General features: G+C 41.4%; 1 long non-coding RNA gene and 1 other non-coding gene across 2 annotated transcripts; both read left to right on the top strand.

Moving 5' to 3' along the window:
- Positions 1-1,674: 1,674 nt before the first annotated feature.
- LOC123394576 lies at positions 1,675-1,781 on the top strand. Its single transcript, XR_006609335.1, has one exon. It is a non-coding gene; the product is annotated as a U6 spliceosomal RNA (small nuclear RNA).
- Positions 1,782-10,008: 8,227 nt separating this feature from the next.
- On the top strand, positions 10,009-13,602 carry LOC106006193. Its single transcript, XR_001180132.2, has 3 exons — positions 10,009-10,074; positions 12,523-12,571; positions 13,444-13,602. It is a non-coding gene; the product is annotated as an uncharacterized LOC106006193 (long non-coding RNA).
- Positions 13,603-18,271: the final 4,669 nt, after the last annotated feature.

Here is an 18,271-nt window from a genome sequence, read left to right as displayed (position 1 = left end):
CAACAAAACAAGAAATTACTACATACTCGTCAGAATGGCCAAACTCCAAAACACAGCCAACAGCAAATGTTGAGAGGGCTAGGGAGCAAAAGGGACTCTCCGGCTGCGGGTAAGAATGCAAAATGGTGCAGCCACTTTGGGAGACAATCTCGTTGTTTCTAACAAACCTGAATATATACTTACCATATGACCCAGCCATTGTACTCTTTCAAATTCACCAAAATAAGTTGAAACTTAAGTCTACACAAAACTTGCACACAGATGTTTATAACAGTTTTAGTCATAATTGCCAAAACCTGGAAGTAATGTCCTTCAGTAGGTAAATGCGTAAGTCAACTGTGGTATGTTTAGACAATGGAAATGAGCTATCTAGCCATGAAAAAATATAGAAGAACCTTAAATGCATCTTGCTAAGTGAAAAAAGCCAATATGAAAAGATAACATCCTGTATGATCCCAGCTATATGACTTTCTGGCTATGGTTAAACTATGGAGATAGTGAAAGGATCAGTGGTTGTCAGCGGTGGGAGGGAGGGACAAACAGGTAGGACATAGATTTTTAGGTCAGTGAAACTATTTTGTGCAATGCTATAATGGTGGGTATGTGCCAATAGACATTTGTCAACACTCAAGAGAATGTACAACACCAAGTGTGAACCCTCATGTAAACTATGGACTTGAGGTCATAATGTGGGTTCAAGGATGGCAACAAATTTATCCTTCCAGTTTGTGATGCTGACAGTGGGGGAGACTGCATGTGTTGGAGGAGGATATACCCATATACCTCATATGGGAACTCTCTGTACTTTCTGCTCAATTTTGCTGAGAACCTAAAACTGCTCTAAAAATAAGGTCTAATCATGCCTGGGTGGCTCAGTCGGTTAAGCCTCTGCCTTTGGCTCAGGTCACAATCACAGGGTCCTAGGACTGATCCCTATATCAGGCTCCCTGCTCAGCTGGAGCCTGCTTGTCCCTCTTCCTCTCTCCCAACTTAGGCTCTCTCTCTTTCTCTCTCTCATTCTCTCTCCCTCTCAAATAAATAAATAAAATCTTAAGAAAAATAAAAATAAAATCTATTTAAGAAAATAAGAAGAGCATATATAGAGATCCTAAAGAAAGTAATCAGTACCACGAAAAATCCTGGTTTGTTCCTCTTGTAAAAATGCACTACATAGTGGGGACCTGGAAGGGGGAGATGGGAACGTACTGTTTCTGCAGCTCCGAATAAAAAACTCATAGGCCAGCTTGGGTTAAAACCTCCTTCATGACTTATTCAGGGGCATGGCCTGCAAGAAAAGCTGTCAGATTCACTTACTAGGGCCTGGGCTGATCAGTCCGTGGACACCAGTGGGGCCATCCCCAAAGGCTGAAATCCTGATACATCCTTATATATTTGTTATATAACCACTGCTGGAATCCCCTAGGACCTGTCTGCTGCCCACTACGTTGGCACATGCCACATCCCCTGAATCTCCCCTCTTCATCACTAAAAGAGAAACTCTACAACCCGCCTTAACTACTATGGCTGGCCTACAATTTGATCAACTGGTCTACCTCTTAGCAGTTGTTAAATATTTTGATCAAGGCCAGCTTCATGAGTGTACAACCTGTGCAACTTAATTTAATGCCCAATTGTCACCATCTTGAAATTATTTTTTAAAGATTTATTTATTTAGCGCTCGCTTCAGCAGCACATATACTAAAATTGGAACGATACAGAGAAGATTAGCATGGCCCCTGCGTGAGGATGACACGCAAATTCATGAAGCGTTCCATATTTTTTATGGACATTGGGGAGGGTATGCGCTATGGTGAGTGCTGTGAAGTGTGTAAACCTGGCGATTCACATACCTGTACCCTGGGGGTTAAAAATATATTATTATATGTTTATAAAAAAATAAAAAATTTTTAAAAATTCCTAAAAAAATTAAAAATATATATGAGAAAAAAATCTCTGTATTTTTATCACCTTAATAAATGTTTTAATATGTGTTTAAAAAAGATTTATTTATTTATTTATTCGAGAGAGAATGGAGGGGAGAGGCAGAGGGGGAGGGAGAGAGAGTTTTAAGCAGACAGTGCAGAGTGCAGAGCTGGACACAGGGCTAAATCTCACATCCTTGAGATCACAATGTGAGCCAAAACCAAGAGTCAGATGCTCAACCGACTGCACCACCCAGGCACCCCACCATCTTGGAATTCTTAATATTGAACAAGGGTCTTGCATTTTCATTTTCACTGGGCCTCGAGAATTATGCAGCCTGTTTTGATTTTGCCCTTGTCCCTGAAAATGGGGCATTATGAATACATGGTTGGAGTAGGGCGAATGCTAGAACAGAGCAGAAGTAAATGCTGGCCACACTAATATTAAATGTCACTGAACATGTAAACTTGCAGTTTGAGGGATAAATGAAGTCCTTGGGACAGTGCAAGGGAGGAGACTCTTAGAAGTAATAAGCTCTTAGGGTGCCTGGGTGCTATGGTCAGTTAAGCAACTGACTCTTGGTCTTGGCTCAGGTCCTGATCTCAGAGTTGATCTCAGGGTCATGATCTCAGGGGCGGGAGATCAAGCTCCACATCCGGCTCAGCACAGAGTCTGCATGGGGCTCCCTCCCACTACCCCTCTGCTTCTCCCCTCCTTGCTCGCAGGCTAAATAAATATATCAATCTTTAAAAAAGAAGAAGTTAAAAGAAGAAGAAGAAGAGGAAGAAGAAGAAGAAGAAGAAGTAGTAGTAATAAGCCCTAAAGGAAAGCTCTAAAAAATACTTTCCGAAATAGGGAGGATGGTTGGGTTGGGATTGAATGGGAAGAGGCAGATGGGAACTGAATAGGTTGATAGTGGTGTTTTACGTCTTGGCAGAAATTTATAGGCATTTTTTATTTTTTATTTTTTATATGCATTTTTTAAAACTCAGCAAATGTACATTTAAAATTTGTGCATTTCATTGTTTGTAAATGTTAAATCAAAAGAAATATTGAACTATAGTTAATGATATGCATGATGAACTATTTAGGAAGTATACTCATGCCTGCAATTTTGATGTTTATATCAAAAAACAGATGGCTTAAGGTAGGATAAAAGGACCAATATATGGATGGATGGATGGATGGATGGATGGATGGATGGATGGATGGAGAGTAGATGAATATGTATGTGATAGGGCCAGTAGAGTAGAATGGTAATGACTCTGGGTGATCAATGTACAGGTGTCCACTGTAAAATTCTTTCGAATTCCTATGTTTGAAATTTTTTATACTAAAATACTGGGGAAAAATACTTTCAAAAGCAATGGACAGCTTCCATTTGTTTTTGAGACTTGCCAGACCCCCACTTTTTTATGGATTGACAGCTACTGTGAGACACAACACCCAAGTGAGTAACTGAATTGTATTTTGCTTAAATTAAAAACTGAGAGATGATCTTTTCAGATCTTACAACCTTAATAAGTTTATGAAGAATGTTTGTAAATGGAAGATTGCTTGTGCTCCTCTTAAAGCCATGTAGTGCCTATATGAGCCTAAGAATTCGAAGTCTTCAGAATGATCTCTAATGTATGGAATGTATGCTCTCAGCAGTGTTTTTCCTCTTTTTTTGACGTCAGTGGCCATTTGTAAGGGTTGCCAAGGTAATGACCAGACACAGCTAAAGACAAGCCTACAAGAAAGGACAGCATGCTTATTTTTTCCCTTTTAGCATCAAATATATTTAAAATTCATAACACATTCAGTTTGATGAAATTCTATTTCACAGAGAACCAAACTTCACAGTACAGAAAAGAACTCTCCCCTCCCTTGTCCTTGCAGCTCTGCCTTAAAAGACAGGATTTGTTCAAAAACTGCACATAGACATTTATATATGCCACAGGTTTTGTTTTTTTTTTTTTTTTTCTGGGAAAAAAATGTGAGGCGTGGTTGTATTTCATAAAATCATCTTGGTAAAGTCAATAGGAAAAGCTAGTTTGGCTCAAAGGCAGGCATGCGAAAATCTGGGATCTGTTCAAAAAGGGAATATTTCACGTCCCTTGTAAAGCGGTTGATTTTTTAAAATGTCTTAAGAAATAATACTTGATGGGGCGCTTGGGTGGCTCAGTGAGTAAGCCTCTGCCTTTGGCTCGGGTCATGATCTCAGGGTCCTCGGATCGATCCCCACATTGGGCTCTTTGCTCAGCAAGGAGCCTGCCCTCCTCTCTCTCTCTCTCTGTCTGCCTCTCTGCCTACTTGTGATCTCTCTCTGTCAAATAAATAAATTAATTAAATCTTAAAAAAAAAAGAAATAATACTTGAGGTTATCTATCCACATGTTTAATTAATATGTTCCAAATGGGATAGATCTGTCACATCATGCTAATTCTAAGTTTTCTATCCATACAAGTGTAAGTTTTACAACTTTACACATTAACAAATATGTTTTCATTTTGTGGCAGCAATAAGTAAATCATTCTGGGTTGAGGAGAAACCCCATTATAGTTAAGCTGAATTTCATTCTGTTTTGAAATGCACTCAATCTGGGGCACCTGGGTGGCTCAGTGGGTTAAGCCGCTGCTCGGAGGGAGCCTGCTTCTTCCTCTCTCTCTTTCAGCCTGCCTCTCTGCCTACTTGTGGTCTCAAATAAATAAAATCTTTAAAAAAAAAAAAAAAGAAATGCACTCAATCTAATATTAGAAAATCAAGCTCTCCCCTGCACTTCAATATTCTATTTCTGTTGGTGGCTCTTTCATTTCAAAATAAGTTCTTACTATTGTATACTCTTAAGAATGTATGTTTTGTTGTCATTAAAATTCGTTTATTTACATTTCAGATGAAATTAAAAACATTGAGCAAAAGTTGTTTTCTAAGGAAATCCTTTGCAAAATGCTGAAGTCATTTTATGTCTGAGCAAATACTGAAAACATGTTTACATTAGATATAGGGACTTTTTGTTCTTGAGCATGCTTGCCTTGAGGATGCCAACCATAGAGGATCAGAAATATATCTTGTCCTCAAACACCCTTAGAATCTCTTAGATTCTCTGTGAATTTGATGATCAAATATATTTACCTCTTTGGGGAGACACATTCTATTTTCAGCCTGAACCACTTCTTGAGCAGAAGATACCATAAAGTTGTACCAAGTGTGTCAGATTGTAGCATACCTCTTTTCAAGCTTCAAATCGTGTGCCCTTTTGGTATGGAGTCTGATGGAAAATTCTGTCTCCATTCACATGGTGCACTCCTTTCCTCACTTCAAGGGCCTGAGTCATACCACTTTCCTAAGTCTCCACCACAGTCCCACGACTCGGAGTCCACACCCCTGGAGGTCGTTCTCTCGCCTTTGGTCATTTTGGAATTTCTGCTTTGGAACTTCCCCAGCTCTGTTATGTTCTCCTTGAAAGCAAACACCATTTCATGGAGTGTGCAAATGGATTTCAGTCTGATTCTCCTTTTTCTTTTTTTTAAGATTTTATTTATTTATTTGATGCAGAGAGAGAGATCACAAGCAGGCAGAGATAGAGGGGGAAGCAGGCTCCCTGCTGAGCAGAGAGCCCATCCCAGGACCCTGAGACCATGACCTGAGCTGAAGGCAGAGGCTTAACCCACTGAGCCACCCAGGTGCCCCTTCAGTTTGATTCTTAAAACAAATGAGTGCCTAGGGGCACGTGGGTGGCTCAGTGGGTTATAGCCTCTGCCTTCAGCTCAGGTCATTATCTCAGGGTCCTGGGATGGAGCCCCGCATCGCATTGGGCTCTCTGCTCAGCAGGGAGCCTGCTTCCTTCCCTCTCTCTCTCTGCCTGCCGCTCTGCCTACTTGTGATCTCTCTGTCAAATAAATAAATAAATTCTTTAAAAACCACCAACAACAAATGAGTGGATAAATATATTTTGAATGGTTAATGTCTTCATGGAGTGGGGACTGCTGGTGTGGGAAATGGGGAGGGAGGAGGAAAAAATACAATTCGAAATATCCACTGGGTTGCATTAGTGTTCTCAAATTTTCTGAACCTTTGTTTTGCTTGAATTTTTTTGGTCAAGATTTAATTTACTTATTTGAAAGATTTTATTTATTTATTTATTTATTTATTTATTTGAGAGAGTCAGGGAGAGAGAAGGCACACAAGCAGAGGGGAGGGCAGAGGGAGAGGCAGGCTCCCTACTGAGCAGGAGCCCTATGTGGGACTTGATCCCAGGACCCTTAGATCATGACCAGAGCTAAAGGCAGACGCTTAATGACTGAGCCACCCAGGTGTCCCTTATTTACTTATTTGAGAGAGAGAATGCATGTGTTTGAGCAGGAGGGAAGGACAGAGAGGGAGATGGAGACACACAGACTCCCCAAGGAGGCTGATGAGAGACTTGATCCCAGGACAAGTTTGATTCTTAAAACACCCAGGCGCCCTGTTTTGCTTGAATTTTAAGGGTAAGAAACATCCATAAGTGAATCTCTTATGGTCACATCTGTGACAGTTAATTGGTCAATGACTACCCATGGAGCCTTGCTTTGGCACCTGGCACCACCCTGGGATATTTCAGTATTTGTCCCTTCCTGGGATTTCCCCAAGTATTAAGCTTCAGAGCCCATGCAAAGAGAACCTGTATGACTCTGATGCCCACACAATCCGCCCCTCCCTAAGTTCCCATCCCTCACAGATTCTTTCTGGCTTTGAGCTTTGGGTTCTTCATTCTAGCTCTTCTGGCAGCGAGCCTGCTCAGACCACCCGTTTTGTTCCACGGACACCAGTGCTGCACCTCCGTGGCCCAGTTGCCTGGTTTGCTCCATTCTGGCAGGCTCTCCTACTAAGAGACCCAGACCTCCTGCTTCTCCCTCTGCTCCTCACCCTGCTCATGCTCTCTCTCTCTTGCTCTCTCGCTCTCTCTCTCAAATAAATAAATAAAATCTTTTAAAAAAGAGTAGAGTGGGAGCTGCTGAGCAGAACTCAGAGCATGAATACTAGAGGCAATGGAGTTGAGAGCTGTGTGAACTTGGGCAATTCACTTAACAATTTTGAATCTGTTTTCTCGTCAGTAAAATAGAGGTGATCGTGTTAACTTCCTTGGGTTACTGGAGGGATTAAATAAGATCATATAGAGAAAGAACCTTTTACATAATGTGCTTTAAAAAAAATGGTAGCTTTTTTTTTTTTTTTTTAATTTTATTTATTTGTCAGACAGAGAGAGAGAGCACACAAGCAGGGGGAGTGGCAGGCAGAGGGAGAAGCAGGCTCCGGACTGAGCAGGACTCAGGACATAGCAGGACTATGGAGGAATCAGTTCCAGGACCCTGGGATCATGACTTGAGCCCAAGGCAGGTGCTTGAGCCCAAGGCAACTGAGCCACTGAAGATGGTAGCCATTATTATTTTGAGATTATTTTTGAATTACTGTGTGTAATACTTGTGTGGAAGCCCGAGTCTAGGTTTAAAAACAACAGAACAGGGCGCCTGGGTGGCTCAGTGGGTTGGGCCTCTGCTCTTGGCTCAGGTTGTGGTCTTGGAGTCCTGGGATCAAGGCCCACATCAGGCTCTCTGCTCTGCGGGGAGCCTGCTTCCCCTCCCCTGCCCCCACTCTCCCTGCCTGCCTCTCTGCTACCTGTGACCTCTCTCTCTGTCAAATAAATAAATACAATCTTTAAAACAAAACAAAACAGAACAACAATAAGGAAATGAATCCCTTTGGCCCACAGAAGTTTAAAGTGAAAAAAGAAATGGGCCATAGCAACTCTGTCTAAGCTTCTCATTTTTATGCATACTCATTCAGCAACATGTATGAAATGCTTTCTTTTTGCTAGGCGTTGTGCTGGCAATAGATAGCTGAGTAGATGTCCTTCTCCTCCAGGGACTAGCATTCTCGCCAAAAAGAGAAACATGTAAATAACCGTTTAGCCATATGTGACAAATACTGAAAGGGTCATATTGCTGTGAGAAACCCTTGACTCTGCCTAGAAAGGTCTGGAAAGACCAAATCCCTGTTTTCAGTTCCCTGTAGAAGCAGTGAGGTGAAAAGAAGAAAACTTTTACATTGTCGATCTAACCAGGGTTGAAAAATGGTGGTTTATGGCCCATCTTAGGACCACAAACTTGTTTTTGTATTGGTCCATGCAGGTTTTTGGTTTTGTTTTTTTTTTCAGATCTATTAATTTATTTATATAGAGAGAGTGTGCATGCCTGTGGTGGGAGGGGCAGAGGGAGAGGGAGAATCACGAGTAGACTCCCCATTGAGCATGAAGCCCAGTGCAGGCCCCCTTTCAAGACCCTGAGATCCTGACCTGAGCAGAAATCAAAAGTTGGATGCTTAACTGACTGAGCTCCCCAGGCACCCTGGTCCATACAAGGTTTTAAAAATCAAGATTGTCTCACATAAAAGTCCAGAACTGATTTTCTGAAAATTTATAAGATCTGGAAATTCTGGACCCAAATCAACTGAATCTTGACTAGTTGCTTTCAGTTTGCTTTATAACCAAACCATTAGATCCCTCTGTTTGACCTATTCAGTCTCTGTAGGCCATTTGAGATTTCAGCCTTTCAACCAGGCACACTTGGGCCAGAATCCCACTTTTACCACTGACTAATTGTATTGCCATCAGCAGTTGACTCTCTATTACTCATCCCTTAAATGGGATCTATACCACCACCTTTTCCTCTTACAGAAAGTGGTTTCTAGAAGGGCATGGATTTGAACAGCATTTTTCAAAATGTGGGCAGCAAACACTGTTTGTCCGTATCACCAATAACAGTGCTTCTAAAAATTTACCGGCACTTGAGTCACGCAGGGACTCTGTAAACTGTGCTCTAAGTCTTTGAGCTGTGTCATCTAGCACAATCCAGTACAGTAGTCACTAATCATGTATGACTCTCAATTTAAATTAATTAAAATTTAGTTTCTCCAGTAGTCACATTTCTAGTCCTTCATAGCCATGTGTGGCTTGTGGCAACTTGACTGGACACTGCAACTATAAGAACATTTTCAACACCATGGAAAGTTCTATTAGGTACTGCTGTAGACAACCTTGTCTAATGAGTCCACCTGAGAGCACCTGATTACCTCAGGGATGTAATTTTGTTTGATCTGTTATGTTTTATTAATTAGGGCTCCAAGTCTTTAAAAGTAGATGTTAGTGGAGAACAAACTGATGGTTGCCAGAGGGGAGTGGGGTAGGGTATGAGCAAAATGGGTGAGAGGGTGTGGGAGATACAGGCTTCCAGTTATAGGATGAGTAAATCCCAGAGATAAAAGGTACAACATGGGAAATACAGTGAATAGTATTGAAACAGTGTTGTATGGTGACAGATGGTAGCCACACTTGTGAGCCCAGCATAACATACAGACTTGTCAAATCACTATGCTATACACTTAAAACTAATGTAACATTATGTACCAACTATGTTTCGGAAAAGCCCTCCAGAAAGTAGATAATGTTCGGGGAAATTGGAAGGGAAGGTGAACCATGAGAGACTATGGACTCTGAAAAACCATCTGAGAGGGGACGCCTGGATGGCTCAGTTGGTTAAGCAGCTGCCTTTGGCTCAGGTCATGATCCCAGCGTCCTGGGATCGAGTCCCACAGCAGGGAGCCTGCTTCTCCCTCTGACTCTGCCTGCCACTCTGTCTGCCTGTGCTCACTCTCGCTCGCTCTCTCTCTGACAAATAAATAAATAAAATCTTTAAAAAAAAAAATCTGAGGGTTTTGAAGGGGTAGGGGGTGGGAGGTTGGGGGAACCAGGTGGTGGGTATTAGAGAGGGCACGGGTGTGGTGCAAAAATAATGAATACTGTTATGCTGAAAATAAATAAAAAATAAATTTTAAAAAAACTTCTCAAAAAAAAAAAGAAAGTAGATAATGTCTAGAAGATTGTTACATTGCAACTTATTTTTGTTCTATAGAGATAAAAATGATTTATGTCCCATAGAAAATAACCCTGAATGTTTGGTTTTATTGCTCTGTGGAACATTAGTCAGTTTTCTATTCTGTATCTTTTGCAATCTTGTCCGGCATCCTTTTCTTCCACTGGTGAGACATGTGCGCGTGCGCGCGCGCACACACACACACACACACACACAATCTTAGATCCTCCCCTTTGAAACAGCTGGTTCTCTCATAAATGAGGTAAGTAAATCTTTCACATTATATGTTTGTATAGAGATCACGTAAAAATTTGTACTTTGACAGGGTCAAACTTTAAATTTATAACCTTGGGCAAATGATTTAACCTACAAAGCCTCAATTTGCTCATTTATAAAACGAGGAATAATTTCGAAAACAGGCACATTCCTCATTGGGTTCTTGAGACATAAATGGGATAACAAATATGAGACAATATAGTTCTTCGCATGTAAAAATGGCTAAATAAAGGTTAGGTATTATGCCTATTACTTAAGAAGGCTTTATCAACAGTATTTCTAGATGTCTAGGCATCTCAGTTCCTACTCTCGTGTAGTTCCATTCAGATCTGGAAGTTCCAAATGTATTCTGATCACAATGCCTGTATCTCCCGACTTTGGCTTCTCTCCATGTGCAGTCAGCACCTTTTCATCCTTTGTGCAGCCACGGGAGTAGTTTTCTGGCCTATATCTGGTTCCAAACTGTGCAAGAAAGTCTTCCAGGCTGATAACAACTAAAAATCCGGTGCCCTGCTCTGTTCTCCCTCCGCCTTCTCTACTCCTTCCTGCCAGCAGAAGTCACTGACTCCCCGCTTCCTGCCTCGCACTATAAACGCTTCTTCCAGCTGCTGCCTGCATTCACTCAAGGTTTAACTATTTAATTGCTAAACGACCCTTTCTCCAGAGCAATGCACACTTAACAGTCTTACCCTCTACATTAGGGAATTGTTCACAGAAGTTCCTTCCCCTTTCCCTTAAACCTCCTTGTGGTTCTACCATGACCATTTGTACCAGTCCTATATAAAAGTAAATTTTGTGATTAATTCTGGGAATGATGCCAAAAATAATTTTCCTATAGCTCAGTTTATTGAGGATCTTTGATGTGTGTAACACTGTAATTTATCTATCCTGTAAGGGACTGGCAACAAGGAAAAGAGAGAGGAAGATTTTTGTTCTCTATTTTTCAAAGTTTATGCAAGCAGGTGAAGAAAACTCAATCTAGAGTACAACTTGACAGGGTCTTGGCCCAGAAGCAGATGAGTTCAGATTTGCAATAAAAATAATACAGACAGTGTTGAGTTAGAGAATAAAATAGAGATGTCCAGGAAAGATCAGCAGACAATTCAAACAGAGCCGTAAAGAGTGGCCCTCCAGGGACCAAAGGGTAGCTCTCAGCTTTGTAGGGTCAAGAAACTCCATTTTTGGTTCAGATATTAGAATCTTATGAGAAAGTTTGCTCAGATATCTGCAAATTTTAGTGTAATATGTTTTCTCTTCGGTGATAATGGAGTGGAGAGAGGTAAGGAAAGCTTGAGTGTAGTTTGAAGCCAAATACAACCTGCCTTTGACTCACACAGCACCTGGTGTTAACACTTAGTTTCATCACAGAACTTATATTCTACTTACATTTTGAGTTGCATCTGAAAATAAACAAATTGTCCTCAATGCATTGTCAAATGGCAATGTCAAATTAATATTAGAATGTTAATATATTGATCGATATCTAGGTATTACATCAATTCCAGTTTATCAGCCTCAGTTCATAGCTATAAAACCCCTGGGGGCAGGTCACTTAGCCTTCCTGTGCTTGCTTTCCTCCTCTGCGAAATGGGCATAAAAATAGTAACTACTTGATGTGATTGTTTGAGGGTTAAATGAATCAATACCTGAGGAGCACTTAGAGTGGTGTCTGCTACATTATAAGTACTCAGTGTTAATGATGTTACTGTTGTATTAATTTTATTGTTATGTTTATTATTAGGTCATTTTACTGAAATCACTCAGCGTGACTTCTGAATATTTATATAGAAGTTAGCATACTCCTATATGATCCTGGGTGGCTCTTCGGGGAAACTGCTTCTCCCTCTCCCTCTGCCTCTCCCTCTGCTTGTGCTCTCTCTGTGTCAAATACATAAATAAAATCTAAAATAAAAAAAAAGAAACATACTGTAAATATGAATGGGGGTGCTCAATATCAGGTTATCATACTAAGTAACAGCAATGGAGTCGCTGTTTAAATGCAGAAGCAAAGCTTGAAGGGGTAAGAACAATTCCATTATTTTAAGATATGACTATTCTGAAGTCCATTCTTTAGTAAGAACCAAGAAATATTTGGGGTGTCTGGGTGGTGCAGTTGGTTAAGCACCTGCCTTAGGCTCAGGTCATCCCCCAGGGTCCAAGGATTGAGCAGCATGTAAGGCTCCCTGCTCAGCAAGGAGTCTGCTTCTCTCTTTCCCTCTGCCTGTCCCCCTGTTCAGGTGCATGCACATGCTTTCTCTCTCTCTCTCTCTCTCTCAAATAAATAAATAAAATTTTGAAGGAAAAAAAAAAAAAAGAACCAAGAAATGCCCTAAACCAAATGTTAAACTCTATGTCTTTGTCTGCTAGGACTGTCTCAACAAAATACCACAGACTGGGAAGCTTCAACAACAGAAACTTTATTTTTTTTCCACAGTTCTGAAGCGTGGAAGTCGAAGATCAAGACGCTGGCAGCGCTGTTTCTGGTGAGACCGTTTGATGGCTTACAGATGGCCACCCCTTTGCCGCTTCCATGTAACCTTTTCCCAGAGCACACACACTCCTAGTCTCTTTACCTGACTCCAGTCCTATTGGATTAGGACCCCACCCTCACGACCTCATTTAGCCTTAACTACTTCCTTAAAAGTCCTATCTCCAAACATTGTCTCACTGGGTTAGAGCTTCAACATATGAATGGGAGGAGAGGGGTTTCACAATTCCCTCTGGCAACACTCTGCCTCCGTCCCTTACTTTGAAACTGAAGGTCTCCTCACTGGCTTCAGAGATGATCCAACCTAATGATGCCTGAGGCTTGCTTCCCACCCTGCTTCCCCTTAAGCTCCTTCAATGTTTTAAACTAAATGCTTCAGGTTTTACTTGAGGCATATTCCTTTTTGTCTGTACTTGTGTAGCTCCCAGCATCTGAGTGCCAGTCTCCATCTTGGTCCACGTCATACCTACATTTCACAACTCAGTCTAGATGCAGTTTCTGCCTGGAAGCCTGTCCCCAACCTCCCTGAAGGAAATTCTCTTTTCTCAGCTGAGCTCACAAAGCAGGGGTTCTCTCTTTCATAATTTTACATATTCTCCATTTTCTATCAGTCCATGGCTCAGTGCCTCTGAGTTCTGGGGAGGCCAGATAGTTCTGATTCATCTACCATCATCCTTTCCCAGTACAGAGCCTTATTCTACATAGATCTACCCCCAAAAAGTGTTGAATTAAAATGTTGGTTTCATGCCAATGACAACCAGGAAGGGGTTGACAGCATGAAGAATCAGGAAGGAAAACACCAAACTTGAGCTGTGGTTATCCATAAGAGAGTGGAATTTCAGATGTCTTCAAACATTTTTTTTAAAGAGGTAGGTGGGAAAGAACAGACTGATGCTGGGAAACATGGCTCTTACACCTAAAGTGCATTGTCTTGTGGCGAAAGTAGTGAAGAAGGAGGACTTTGGCGGCAGCTGCACAGGTATGGACATTTGCAGAATTGTCCTTCCTAAGAAATAATTCATAAGGTTTACAGAATGACTTGATTACTTAAAATATGTGCATGTATAGCTGATGACAAATGCCTTATACCTACTTTATATGGTATTGGAAAAATATTAAGTATGTATTAATTCAATCCATTTAAAAATATATATATGTATATAATTTTTTTTAAACACTGTTTTTTTTTTTTAAGATTTTATTTATTTATTTGACAGAGAGAAATCACAAGTAGATGGAGAGGCAGGAAGAGAGAGAGAGAGGGAAGCAGGCTCTCCGCCGAGCAGAGAGCCCGTTGCGGGACTCGATCCCAGGACTCTGAGATCATGACCTGAGCCGAAGGCAGCGGCTTAACCCACTGAGCCACCCAGGCGCCCATATGTATATAATTTTTTTAAACCACAAATTGAGCCTGCAACTTGCCATTTCTTATTTTTCTCTTCTGGTCTTCACCATCCAATTCTGGTCTTCTCCCAGAGTGCCAAGAGAAAAAAAAAGAGTTGGTTTTTGTTTTTTTTTTTTAAAGAATTTATTTATTTATTTGAGAGAGAGAGTGTGTGTGTTTGTGCATATATAGGGATTGGAGGGGCAGAGGGAGAAGGGAAAGCCGACTCCCTGCTAAGCAGGGAGCCTGACACAGGGCTCCATCCCAGGAGCCTGGGATCATGACCTGAGCCCAAGTCAGACACAACCAACTGAGCCACACAGGCTCCCTGAAAACAGAGATTGTTTTTGAAATTAAAAAGAATAAAGTCTTTTCAGTGATAAATGGGGATGATACATTTTAGTAAAGTAAACAGTAATATGTTTGGGGAAGAAAAAAAAAGTAAAATATATTTCAGAACATACCTTCAGGATTACCTACACAAAGCTGAATTACATACACACACGGAGATTTATGCTCATTATACATAACAATGCATATGTATAGCACTTAAAACGATGGTTGGTTACTTTTACTCTGCTTTGAACACAGCACAGAAATGAGTCCAGAGAAAACATAAAGTGTGCTTTTCCAGAGTCCAGTCCTGCGATCAGACACAGTGAATGCTGTCCTCTGGGAGAGAAGCAAGCCATTTAAATTCAGAGGACAGATCCTCAACACTAGCAAGCTATTTTTAGCTCAAGCTGTAGCTTAATTTGGAATCCAACCAGTTGAGGTCTTGTCTTTTCCTTGGATTGATTTTTTTTTTTTTAATGGCAGGAGATATCTATACATATGGAAGAGAAGTTCTCCAAAAGTAGCATTTTAAATGTTCTTGAAGAATATGTATTCTAAAACTGGTTTTAAAAATGTTCACATTAGACCTTTGAAAGTTTTTGTTTATTCATATATTGTTGTTGTTTTTAAATTCATGGTGTATGTCCTTAGAGAAAAAGAAAAAGGCTCTTAATTGGTTTACTCTACCACAGTTCTGGGGGGTGTGCCAATCTGCCCAGCTACCTTGATAGAGGGGCAACACTGCCTTGATGCCAGGTGTCTGGCCTGGGAGGCCTGACCAAAATAAAGATGTGGGGGAGGAGTTTACTGGCTTCTAGGAGAATGTGCTGCTGGTGCTCAGAAGGATGTTGCTGGGCTTAACGGGCAGCCAGACTCTTGTCAGCCATGATGACTTGGCCGCTGTAAGAATTCCTGCTCCTGACTGGCTGTCAGAGTAGCCCAAATTCAAATTCTAATTAATTAAAATTAGACTAAATTAAAAATTAATTTCCTCCATCATGCTAGCCACATTTCAAGGGCACAGCAGCCCCATATAGCCAGTGGGCTATCGGATTGAACAGTGTGGAGCCTTTCCATCATGACAGAAAATTCTATTGGACAGCACTGGTCCAATGACAGAGTAACATTAATCAGTTTGGGGAAAAATGCTGGATAGGGAATCAAGAGACCCAGAATTTGGCCCTATTCCAGCTTCTAACCAACAAATATGTATAATGCTTACTATGTACCGAGTATTTGAAGCTCTTTATAAATATTATTTAATCCCTATAATAACTCTGTTGGATGGTACAATCATCCCCATTTTCCAGATGAGGAGATTGAGGCACAGAGCCATTAAGTTAATGTAGACACTCCTGAGCCAGTAAGTGGTAGAGCCTGGATTGAACCCAGGCATTCTGCATTCAGAGTCTATGGGCTTAACCCCTGCTTAATGCTGCCTTTCTGAACGCCCATGGGATTTTGAGAAATTGCTTCACCTCCCTCATCAAATAAGGAAAGCAGCGTGGGTATCTTCTAAGGTTCTCCCCACTGGCAAATTGTCTGGGATCCACTCACGCAGTTGAGTACCTCCTCTGGTTGGGGAGTATATTAGGTGCTGGATGTGCATTGGCAGACAAAGTACACGTGGTCCCTGCCCTCCGGGGGAAAGAAGCAGACATGAATCCAACACATCATTATGTGGACAACTGTAATGGGGAGCAGGTGTGACAAAGGATTGGCTTTGGGGGCTGAGAGTGCTTACTGAGATGTGACCCAGTCAGAGGCCAGATCTGACTCTGTTGAGCAGGTGGGATGTGAGCACTGCAGCCCACCCGCAGAGAAGGGAGTCTTACCTTGCTGGCCACTGCCACCCAATGAGGTTCAGCTCTGCCCACCATTCCCCCAGGGGGTGTGTTCACCTGGGTCTCTGTGGTTGGTGGACGGGAATGAGAGGGTAAGAATGGAGGCTGTGGGCAAGCAGGACCACAAAGAAACAAAATTTGCCCTCCCTCAGGGCACTTCTCTCCAGGGTTTGCCCAGATTCGTGTCTCCTGGGCAACCAGTGCATGTGCCTACGTCAGAGTTAAAAATGGAACACAGGCTAACATCTGTAATGGGGACCAAAAATAATTTGGGTTTCAGCCTATGCACAGCTCACACACAGGGGATAGTCAAGTTCATGCCTATGTCAGTAATGTCAGTGTGTGCAAACCGACTCAGCCATAGACAGGAAACTTCTGTTAGAGATTCACTTCAGGGCTTCTGATTACCAGGTTTTGCTTCAGAAAGCATACTGATTCTAAACTCCTTAAGTGGACAATGTTGTTAAAGGAAAAAAGTGAAAAAGAAAGGAGCAAACAGGAACCCCCTTCTGAAGAGACTACTTCTCTACCTCTCACTTTTCTACTGTGGGGTACCCCCCGCCCTCCGCCGACCACTTAGGCTTGGGCCTCAGTTTCCTTCTCTTTGGCCAATTAATTCTATTGCATGGCAGTAACCACCTCATCAGTAGCTGGTGCAAATGCAGATGGGAGGTCACAAAAGGTAGCCTGTTCTGGCCTTGAACCTGGATCCTAGGAATAAAGACTGCCTTCTGAGAGTTAATGACCCAGCAGGGGCAGTGGCTCAGGAGAGTGAATGATCCTACAGAGGCAGCTTAGTACCTATGCTGTTTAGAGCACAAGAATCCTCTTCAAGTAATAGGTGCATGTCGCGTCACTTATGCAGCGATGGATGCCTCAGAAGATCCCGCCTTGACGAGATCAGCCACTGGGATTGCCCAGCTACCTCTGTTCACTCTGGCTTTCTGCTCCCCAAACTACTTTTGCATAATTTGCTCTCCTAAGATCTGTCCACAGATAGAGAATGCAAATATAAATAGCCAGTTTATTTGATAGTTTTACTCCGCCTTCTAAAATAATAGTCATTCTGATTTTACAAATGAACCTTTTTTGGTTAAATCAAGTGCATCCCCCGGGACCTTTTCACCTAAGACATGCTAGGTAATTAAATGACTATATGATGAATTTTGTACACACACACACACACACACACACACACACACGTATCTCAGGTCCTAGATCTGGAATCACTCATTTCTGCAAGGAGCCTTGGCTTCTTGAGTGGGAAATGGTATTTAAAGGCCACAATCTGTGCTGTCATTACATCTAGGCCTTTTCAGTGGTCAGAGCTGTAAAATACGTATTTCTGGAAATTAAAAAAATCACAGGCTCCTACTGATATTTCCAATTCAAATTTAACATTATAAGGGAGATATATATACTACTGTGGGAAATCTTGATTCCTGACAACATTAACATAGTTAACATTTGCTTTATCCTGAAATGTAAAAAACAGTTTCAAAATAATACTAATGTGACTGTTAACAATTAAACTATTCAATGCATGAAGTTCATGCTTTCTTTGCAGCTCTGTTTGTCCCTAGAATACATTCCGCTGACCATATATAGTAAAAATACCGTGTTAATAACTTGAAATCATTATTTTCTCTGTGCAGTTCTAGCACCAAATTGATATGGAGCTAAAAATAATGAAACATGCATTTCATTTTTAAAAACTTACTGGGGATTGCTTTTTCAGTTATCTTTTGGATGTGTAAGATATTGATAAGATACAAACCCTAAGACTGTGTATCTTTGCAGTGTTTATTTTTACGATATTTCTTTTTACAATTATAAGCAGGTAGGTATCTATTTAAACCCAGTCCCCTCACATGATACTGAAGGACGGAGCCTCACATCTCTCTGGTTCCTGCCACTCCATGGTAGGTCAGCAGTATCCACACGTGCCCCCATGGCAAGGTGTTTGCCATGGGTCTGTATGCGTGAGAGTACTGTGGTCCTATCAGAAAATGTCTTTAAGCAATCTGATTTAAAAATGGGCAAAGGACTTGAATAGATGTTTTTTCCAAAGAAGACATACAAATGGCCAACAGGCACATGAAAAGATGCTCACCATCAGTCATCATCAAGA

This window comes from Mustela putorius, unplaced genomic scaffold (genome assembly GCF_011764305.1).
Source record: "Mustela putorius furo isolate JIRA1106 unplaced genomic scaffold, ASM1176430v1.1 tig00003834_pilon_pilon_pilon, whole genome shotgun sequence".
In the NCBI taxonomy this organism is placed as follows: Eukaryota; Metazoa; Chordata; class Mammalia; order Carnivora; family Mustelidae; genus Mustela; species Mustela putorius.
This window is presented reverse-complemented; position numbering and strand designations above follow the sequence as displayed.